Consider the following 11,042-nt stretch of genomic DNA (forward strand, 5'->3'; position numbering starts at 1 on the left):
ATAGGGATTTATGATTCAGTATTTGGCTGCTTTGGCTTCCAGAGACAAATCACCCTTTTTTTTACAGAACATGTAAGGTCCTTGGACTAAGGAGTAACGTTAGGCTCCTTTAGTCCAATATTGGGCTAACTATTGAGTATAGAGTATTTAATTTATTAATTTTACAACAAGAGCAGAAATCTAATTACTCTTCGTCTGACACACTACTGGTTTTATCAAAATTAAATAACTCTATATTTGTTTTTATCAGATCTGTTGTCTGTTCGGCAGGAATTGTAAGTCGGACACCAACGCAGAAAACGAGTAGATCTGGTTACTGTTGCTTGGATACCTGGTATTCAAACCAGTGAATAAGGAAACTGTGGCCTACTCTTTCAGTCTAATACAATACAAACAGTGCAGTTAAAATGATCATAAACTTCATAAATGGGCATATCGACTGGCAATACTTTAGTTCTAGAGCATGTGTAAGCAAGTACGTGTAACCAACTACAACCTTTATGATTTTATGGGCTGTTAAAAAAAGAAAAGCAATATTTTGTAATGTTCAACAATGACAATAAGAAGTTTGATCAATGTTGCATTAATATATCCTCTCTTTGTCCATCACAAATCACAATGTGTCTTTCTGGATTTCAGCAGGAGGTAGAACTTGCCCCTAACCACTGATACAGGATCAGATATTTTTTTCCCCCAGTTAAGGTTGGTAGGGTAATCTGATCCCAGATCTGTAGTGAAGGGTAACTTCTAGCTCAACTGGCACCATTTTGTTTTTCCAGTGCAAATATGTTTCTGTGATCTGTCCAATGAGGGAATGAAGGTTGCCGTTTTTCATTTGAATGGGGGCTTACAACTCTTGTTGCTAGGATATGGATCTTTTTAAAGGAAATCTTCCACTGCAAAACAGCCAAAGCTGTTCCAGCTCACATCTTATTGGTTGGTGATGGGGTGGAGTACTGAGGACTGAACAGTACATTCAAAATGGCGTATGTGTTATTGCTGCTTCCTACAAAGACATGCCATTATAGTCTATCCATGACATTCTTCAATTATATCTGTATGCAACTGGTTCTTACATGGTCAATGCATATTATTTGCAATATTAATACAAGTTATTATCAATACAAGCAGTTAGATCCCAACATCTTATAGGCAAACAATTACAAATGTGGTAGTAAGTTCATTTGTTGATTAACACAGAAATCCGTGTTAAGCCTACATTAGTTTGACACTGGTAGATTTAGACATCTATATCGACAGTGTTGTATAATTATTTAATTGAATAGCCTATAGCTATGCAACACATGATGAAATAAGTGTACTGAAATATACAGGACAGGAGGTTCAGGATTGTTTGATGTTCAAAACTAAACTATTTCACTAATGAAGTTGGTTTACACATCTTACCTCTTCAAACACAAAACATTTCTTAGGAAGAACAAACATTAAATGCAAAACAGACAGTCTAACCCTTTGATCATAGCTCTTTGGACAATACAAGGGAAATGTTGCCACAATGTATCTCCTAGTTTTAACATTTGATACATTTCAGACAAGTGCATAAAATAAATGTAGAGCCACAATGTTGCATATTGACCTCAATAAATAGCTTTATAGTAATTATCTAAACCATTAGAGTAGCGGCTCTGCTTGCCACCCAGGATGCTGGTGTTTTTCAGAGGAAGTTGTGTGCGCTTACGTTGAAAGAGAGGGGGCAGAGCTATTGAATAGGATAACAGTTCATGCAGACCCAGGGAGAAGGACAGACGGAAGAGACAAGCATCCAGCACAGTATGATAGAGACGCACAACAGTCACGGTGAAGATCTCGATAAAACGACGAAAATCTGCAAGAAATGCGGCGGTCGCGCGGGTAGAAGACGGGGGATAGCGCCCGTCTCACATGTGGGTAAGAATCTAAAAAACAAAAACAGTTTTCCCCAGTAAAGGCGCGTTTAGAAGATGTGGCAATATGGTGGAAAGAGCGAGGGTTCGACGGTCTGTTGTAAAAATGGCCATGGTGTGTTCACGGTTAAGAATTTAAAAAATAATAATTCGGACATAATGTTCGTGGTGTTAATTCTAATTCGTGGGATGAATAGGGGGGGGGAAATGGTGTTGCGTTAACTTAAGTCAAGTACAAAGTAACATTATTATTGGGTACACTTTCGAGTTCTAGAACCTACGCATTTAAAATGTGCTTTGTCCTTGAAAGGGCAAATGCCCTTGTCTGAAATTGACAGAAGAGAATTAACTAAATTGAGTAACGTTACACCTTAACATTAAATGTTGATTTAAGTGTGTTGAGAGTAACATGAAAGTATGACGCTTTATATTGTGATTTCAAGAGATGTTATATTATATAAGAGTGAATTTTGATGTTTTTCCATACAAAAAAAAAAGATATCTGTTAGAAAAGGCTTTATTGCCAGGTTTAGGTGTTAAATGTTGGAAAACATTCCAGACAGGTATAGTTATGCCTAACTTAATATTTCGGCTCATTTTAACAGTAGTTAAAATTATTAAATTAAATTAAAAGTAAAACAATATGTTAGATAATGTTGCTCTTTCTAAACACATAACACCAAAGTTTTATGTTCAAATGAAACTGCAATGTCTTGAGGAGCATATATAAGCTATTTTTCAAAAATATAAAATAGGGTGTTGGCTTTTAACTCTTTGTGTTACAGAATGGAAATAAAAGTTACTGAAATAATTCCATAAATCTTTTGGGGGTTATTCTTTTAGTTATGGGAGTAGGTTTTTCACACTTCACAAATACTAAACGATTCACTTGATCACATTTCATAGAGGAATTATTAAGAAATACACTCTTTTCCAAGACACAACAGCTACTTAATGCTATCCTGGCCAGGTTATTGAAAAATGTCCATACAGTGAGGATGAGATTTGTGTTTCATGGATATTTCATGTAGTCAAGTTGATGCTATGTTATCTTTATTTAAGCTTAATATAAAGGTCCCTGGTGCTGAGACGTTGATTCAGCCAAGTCTCAAGATTTCGCTGTTTAGGAACACTATATTTAAATAAGGTATCATTGATCAGCTGCTATATTGTGGTCATAAATTGGCTAACAGTTTAATCTTAGTGTTCCATTAACAATTCTTACAAATTTTGATACAAACACAAATGGTTGGATAAATGGCCACAACGCATATTTCAAGTTGAAAGTATAGTATTTTTGGACATGCATGAATTCGAAAAGTGTAAATGCATATCATTTGCCATATGCAAATGAATTTAGATCACCAATTAATTATGGGTAGATATTAGTTGATCCAGTATATGGTTGCCTCTAGCATTTGTAGTAACATTTAGAATATTACATTCTGTACAGATGTATAGAATATCTTGTATCAGACAATGTATGACATTCTGCCAGATTTGGTGACATTTAAAATCGTTGTCGTAATCTATCATGTTATAATAATTTTAAAAAATCATTATTTTTTTCAGGAACCATTGAAGTTTGAATAATGGGGTGAAAGAAGAATACCAAAGTTTTGATATTCAAAAAATGGTAGGTTTGTGTAATAAACTGAGCTTGTGATTGCATTTTATGACTATTAATGATTAACAGTGAGTATGTTTAATTTAGCAAGTACGTTTCTCCTGACTGCTATATAAGACTAACCAATAGGTTGTGCTGTTGGCCTGTTTTCACTTTTGTATTTGTACTTTTGAAGGTTTGTCAACTGGATGGCCCGCCAAATTGATGTCTAGGGGGATCGGAATGATCAAGACTTGTAAGTATAAAGTGTTCGCTTTTAATTAAAAACTGAGAAGATAATAAAACCTGAAAACAAAACATTTGAATAACATCTCTTCTTTCATGTAAAATATGATATGGGTGTGTGTTATAGTGTATCCTAACACTACATTGTAACATTTGTATTGTGTACTCACTTGGCATTTAGTCTGCGCCCATTCAATACTTGAAAAGAAGTGGTAATAGGAAAATGTGTTAAAAATGAATAAATGTGTATTTGAAAAAAATCACTGAACACACTTGTGGGCAGTGTTATACTCGTTAAGACAGCAAGAGGGCAATATAATTCACTATTAAAGTTAGCTTTTATTGCTACGATGACGCTGCTTCAAATCTTCACAGATTATGTTACGTTCACATTTTGTGGTTTGACTTATTTTCGGAATTTGATTCACTGCCAAGGTCTCTTAAGTGCTTGTAAAAAGTGCTGTTTATCCTCTTTGGGAGAACTGTAACTGACATTCATACATCAGAACAAAAAAAATGGCTAGCTAGCCAATGGGTAAGTAAAGAAATTATCTCAGACAAGTAAAGAACACCGCAAATTAAAGGGCTTTTAATAATATGCCTATTCATTTGGCTCAACTCAATCTTGCATAGGTCTAAAACGTATGATCGTTATCGTAAAAGTAGCCATTATTATTATCCTTGTGTTCAAGTGCTCCTTGGAAACAAGTATTTACCAGTTAAGGTGCTATATGACTTAAGTCTGTTCAGGTTCTTTAGACGTTAGAATGTTTCTGGATGAATGAGATTAGTTAATGTAGTAAGTAATGCTAATAAGCTAACTCAAATTGCTAATAAGTTAGCTAGCTTGCTAAGTTGGTCAAATTGGCTACATTACCAATCAAGAAGATGCCATGTAGTATTCTCTTAATATGAAACATGGTTATCATAATAATTGATAATACACACACACATATTTGATAAATCTGTAAATCGTTTGGTTGAAAAGGTGAAAGGTCTGTAATATAATGTCACAACTCGTAGACTAGGGTTGCAGAATGTTGTGATTGCATCTTGGAGGGTCATTCAATAAAATAAAGTCAGGAACCCATTTTTTTTTTTTTATAATTCTGACAATACTTGAACTGAGCATAACGCATAGCACTAGGAAACCTGATCATTTGAGTGGTCACATTTTGGAGAACTTGTCTTTTGGTTTGCAAAAACGTTATGAAGTAAAAGCCTAGATCAGTAACTCCATTCCTAGAGTTGACCACATTTTCAAATAATTGGCCAGTATGAGTGAGTATTCATGACACAACTCGTGGTCTGGTGTATTTGATGGTCACCTAATTTCTCATCTTATCCCTAACAGAATCAAGACATGGACTGACTGTCTGTTCCATTCCCTCCCCATGAAGTAAGAAGACAGCTATGTAAGTCTTGTCTGTGTTGTTTGCTGTAACAAATGGAATGTTTCTTCAAATGTCTGCTATAAATGTAATGTCAATACTCTGTACTAAATCAATTTCTTAGAAAAGCATTAATTCTGTTTAATAACATTTAAGTAGCATAGCTTTTAAATAAAGGTTCAAATCAAGGCATGTCACGTTTGCTCAAAACACAGGGCCTTAAAACATAGCACGTGATCTTTAGCATCCATAACAATCCAGGGCTAGGCCTATTTATTGGGAATGGGAGTAGGGTTCCCAGTGATGTGGTATAATTTGGAACACTGATTTTAACCAATTGAGATCAACTGAGATCTACCACCATGACATTCTACCTCATCTTGCAGTATTATTGAAAGATGTGTATTCCAGTGAAAGGTAACTTTTTTTTCTCGCTGCATGGTGAAAGCTATAAATAGTTTCACTCATTGTTACATGCCACTGAACAGAAACTTCCACACTTAAGCTAAATCAGTTTAAAGGTACTAATCTCTTCCTTTGGTATAAGAAGCCCTGTTACAAGGGCATCCTATCTTATCACAATGATTTAAAGGGATACTGCGAGATTCTGTTTTTCTACTTACCCAGCGTCCAATGAACTTGTGGATACCATTTTTATGTCTCTGCGTGCAGTATGAAGGAAGTTGGAGCTAATTTCGCCAGCCAATGCTAACTAGCGTTACCTGAAGACTTTGTCATTGCGCGACGCAGGCGTATGCTACGTGAAGGACTAGCCCTTTAAAACATTTACTTCAAATATGCTCATACTTCCCCTAGAAGCAGCATATTTTCCCTAGGAGCTGGAATTTGCCATTCATTCTTGATAGCTTCTTTAAGCATCAAGAGGTTTCCTCCTACTTTCAAATATTCCCTGATTATTTTCTTGCCTGTGGCATATGCCAGGTCAACATGTACTATGATTATTCACAACTGCCCAAATCTATCCTTTAATTAATTAATTAATTAATTAATATATATATATATATATATATATATATATATATATATATATATATATATATATATATATATATATATATATATATATATATATTAATTAATCAACTTTCATTTTAATCGTAATAGATGGATGAAGCTACTTTTTTCACTTGGTCAGGGTAAGGTCAGTGTATTCTGACAAAATACATAGACTACTGCATTATGCTATTCTACCTATTTCCCATCTGGGATATTAAAGTAACCTACATACTACTACCATTATGATTCAGTATTTTGAGACTTATTTGGGAGGAATTTCACTTTTCTAAAAGTCAAAAGATCACACTTAGGCCACGCTGTCTTTTGTTATATATACACACACACACTACCGGTCAAAAGTTTTAGAACACCTACTCATTCCAGGGTTTTTCTTTATTTGTACTATTTTGTACATTGTAAAATAATAGTGAAGACATCAAAACTATGAAATATCACACATGGAATCATGTAGTAACAAATCAAAAAATGTTTTTTATTTGAGATTCTTCAAATAGCCACCCTTTGCCTTGATGACAGCTTTGCACACTCTTGGCATTCTCTCAACCAGCTTCACCTGGAATGCTTTTCCAACAGTCTTGAAGGTGTTCCCACATATGCTGAACACTTGTTGGCTGCTTTTCCTTCATTCTGCGGTCCGACTCATCCCAAACCATCTCAATTTGGTTGAGGTCGGGGGAGCTGATGCAGCACTCCATCACGCTCCTTCTTGGTAAAATAGCCCTTACACAGCCTGGAGGTGTGGTGGGTCATTGTCCTGTTGAAAAACAAATGATAGTCCCACTAAGCCCAAACCAGATGGGATGGCGTATCGCTGCAGAATGCTGTGCTAACCATGCTGGTTAAGTGTGCCTTGAATTCTAAATAAATCCGACCGTGTCACCAGCAAAGCAACACCACCACCTCCATGCTTTACGGTGGTAAATACACATGTGGAGATAATCCGTTCACCCACACCGCGTCTCACAAAGACACGGCGGTTGGAACCAAAAATCTCCAATTTGCACTCCAGACCAAAGGACGAATATCCACCGGTCTAATGTCCATTGCTCGTGTTTCTTGGCCCAAGCAAGTCTCTTCTTCTTATTGGTGTCCTTTAGTAGTGGTTTCTTTGCAGCAATTCGACCATGAAGGCCTGATTCACACAGTCTCCTCTGAACAGTTGATGTTGAGATGTGTCTGTGACTTGAACTCTGTGAAGCATTTATTTGGGCTGCAATTTCTGAGGCTGGTAACTAATGAACTTATCCTCTGCAGCAGAGGTAACTCTGGGTCTTCCTTTCCTGTGGCGGTCCTCATGAGAGCCAGTTTCATCATAGTGCTTGATGGTTTTTGCGACTGCACTTGAAGAAACGTTCAAAGTTCTTGAAATTTTCCGTATTGACTGACCTTCATGTCATAAAGTAATGATGGACTGTCGTTTCTCTTTGCTTATTTGAGCTGTTCTTGCCATAATATGGACTTGGTCTTTTACCAAATAGGGCTATCTTCTGTATACCCCCCTTACCTTGTCACAACACAACTGATTGGCTCAAACGCATTATAATAATAATATGCCATTTAGCAGACACTTTTATCCAAAGCGACTTACAGTCATGCGTGCATACATCTTTGTGTATGGGTGGTCCCGGGGATCGAACCCACTACCCTGGCGTTACAAGCGCCGTGCTCTACCAGCTGAGCTACAGAGGACCACCGCATTAAGAAGGAAAGAAATTCCACAAATTAACTTTTAACAAGGCACAGCAGTTAATTCAAATGCATTCCAGGTGACTACCTCATGAAGCTGGTTGAGAGAATGACAGCTTTGCACACTCTTGGCAAAGGGTGGCTATTTGAAGAATCTCAAATATAAAATATTTTGATTTGTTTAATACTCTTTTGGTTACTACATGATTCCATATGTGTTATTTAATAGTTTATGTCTTCACTATTATTCTACAATGTAAAAAATAGTACAAATAAAGAAACCCTTGAATGAGTAGGTGTTCTAAAACTTTTGACCAGTTGTGTGTGTGTATCTATATATATATATATATCTTCAGTAAAAAGGTGAAATAACCCTGTATTAATTAGACCCAACCCATCCCTACTAATGGATTTCTGTGCATGTCCCCTGAGTTAGAACTTCAAACTAAGGGCCCAATGGATATTTCCTTGTACTTTGAATATGAGATGCTTTCTCGTAATCAGTAGTTTTTTTTGGGAGGATCCTCCAAAAATCCTCACTTTGTTTTCACTTGCTGGTCATGAACTGAGATCTTGGGTCGGAACCTGCCTCTAATTTTTCTTGGTTCATGTGAATGACATTTTGAGGACTCTTTATTATTCTCGTTCTTATTAAAATTATTATTCTCGTACCACATACCCATTTTTGTGATTTCCTCTCTTCCTTGGTGAATCTCTTCTGGTCGTGTGGAAGTTTTCGTGGCAGGGTGCATGCAGAGGAAGTACATTTAGCATATTTTGTGCAGTTTAACTCCATGCATGATTACTATTGGCATAGTTTTGTGTTTCGTTAACAAATCAAGCTGGAATAGTTTAGATACAACTCTAAAAGTTCATCAATATCAGTTGGCTGAAAGTTTTTTAAATAATTTTGCAGGATTATGAGATTAACTCATGCCAGCGTGTGCTCAATTTGATACCTGTGAACCCCCTAGTGGGCAGTTTAAGTAGTTTGGCCTAGCCTGACAGTAAAATAATAATAAAAAATCCTGTCAAGTTAATGTCACCACCTTATTGTATATTTATTCTAATGAACATACTGTAAACCCAAAAGTAGATCACAAACCATGGGTTGCATTAATGTTTATTGTTGTCAGATAAAACTACTTTACATTATCCATGCTAAAATAAGTTATACTGAACTGTAATATGTTTTGATGAAGACATTTTGGAACATTCCATTTGCTTAGCTTTTACTTGTGCATGCAATTTAGTTGTATTTCCTGTTTTGTCTTTGTTGCTGTTTTCAAATTATTCAGTTGTAAAATGTGTTGAATGGTTGCTATTAAATTGCATAATGCTGCGTTCATGTGCTCTCGGAATCATCGGAAACTTGGGACTGGGATACCTCTGGAAAGCTCCCAGAATCGCCGTAATTACGAGTTTCCGACATCCAAAACCAATCATAACGAGCTTCCAAGTAGCAAATAGTCGTCGTACTCCTGAGTTTCCTACTTCCAGGGAGCAGGTGAACGAAGCATAAGAATATTTGACGTTAGATTTTTCGTTAAAACACTATCGTGAGAATCAGAGTTTTGTAAAGGTTTTAAATGATTGCTTTTTGTGGAAATTTTAACAGCTGACTTGCATTACTTTTAGTATTCCATCCCCCCAAAAATATTCACTTAGTTGTCTAACGTTCATATTTGAAAATCATGAGCATTTATTGGCATTTAAAACAGAAATTGCACTACTAGAAGGCACAAAGCCATTTGAGGCGAATAGGGCTGAATCTTAAAATGATAAATAATAATACTATGCCATTTAGCAGACGCTTTTATCCAAAGCGACTTACAGTCATGCGTGCATACATTTTTGTGTATGGTGCATGATATTCACATTTTGTCCAATCTGTTTGCATATTACCCATTGTATGGGTAGTAAGGATTCATCCCTTAATGCTCTTAGATAAACATCCTGGATTTTTTTGCATTGATTTGAATAGCGATATTTGTCACTGCTATAATATAGACATTTTAACTTATGGGTTTCATTACCAACTCGACTTTCAGCTAGCTATTCAGTTGGAATCTTTTTTGGTGTTATTGACGCTATTTTCGCAGGGAAATTCCAACTGATGGGTTAGGACAAAAGTGAATTCCTAATTTAATGTAATTGGGGTTTTCGACTCATTTCCTTTTTCTTAATTCCATTAAAGACCCCATTCTACTGGACATTGAAGTGAAGACCACTGCTTTGTCATGAAGATGGCGGTGTTGATTTGGGCGCTAATTGGATTTTTGAAAAGCTGACTTGGATTTTTCTGGATTTTATTTTACTGGATAAGATGCATCAATTGGAATTACTTTGACATGGACTCTTGTGCTTTGGATGTGCTGGCAATTCTTTGGACTCAATTGTTTGAATATTGTAATGGTTGCTTTTACTGCATTCAGTTACACTGTACTTTTCTACTTCTGTGATTTTCCTAATGGGATATGTTATTTATGTTAAATAAAACAATGCATTTTTTACTTCTGACTACCTTTCATTGATCAATATGCTACCCAAGAATGTTACAAGACTATTGTCTTTTTGCTAAATGTGAGAATTCTCTCAAACTGAATCAATTTTACTCAAATGAAATCAAGTTTTGGGTATTTTCTGGGGCTTCCGATTACTCCTAAATTGACATTAATAGTGCTAGCTAATAATTAGACCTAACTTTACATAGGATCGAGGGAATTAGAGGGTAAATGCAAGTAATCATTTCCGCAACTTTTTATTTTGTGAACATTTACACCTATTACGCAAAAGTTTTTTTGCTCAAGTGTTTGTTACTTGTCTCCATCTCGAGCAATATTTAGCTACTTTTTTTTTCTACCATTACATCCCTGGTCAGATTAATTTAATTGAAAAGTTTATTACATCATACAGTTTTTGTAGGACTTCTGTGTTCACAATCCGGCTCATGATTAGCAAACATTGAAAAAAACTTACGAAATACTGAAGTCAAGTTAAAGGGTATGGCTTCTAATGATCAACACATTCCATGGTGAAGGGGCTGGCTAATCCATACAATTATACTCATCATTTCTACATAACACACAGAGTTAAAACTGAGTTTTTGGCAAGAACTGAAATGGTGGCCAAGGCTCTGCCTCTAAAATGGCTCCTGAAGTCATATTTCCT

The 11,042-nt window shown here is 35.9% G+C and overlaps 1 long non-coding RNA gene across 1 annotated transcript; it reads left to right on the plus strand.

The window, feature by feature from the left end:
* Positions 1–1,730: 1,730 nt before the first annotated feature.
* On the plus strand, positions 1,731–10,384 carry LOC311137729. Its single transcript, XR_014613968.1, has 5 exons — positions 1,731–1,908; positions 3,477–3,540; positions 3,707–3,766; positions 5,111–5,171; positions 10,069–10,384. It is a non-coding gene; the product is annotated as an uncharacterized lncRNA (long non-coding RNA).
* The last annotated feature ends 658 nt before the right edge of the window (positions 10,385–11,042 follow it).

The sequence above is a fragment of the Coregonus lavaretus genome (assembly GCF_964263955.1).
Source record: "Coregonus lavaretus genome assembly, chromosome: 11".
Lineage (NCBI taxonomy): Eukaryota > Metazoa > Chordata > Actinopteri > Salmoniformes > Salmonidae > Coregonus > Coregonus lavaretus.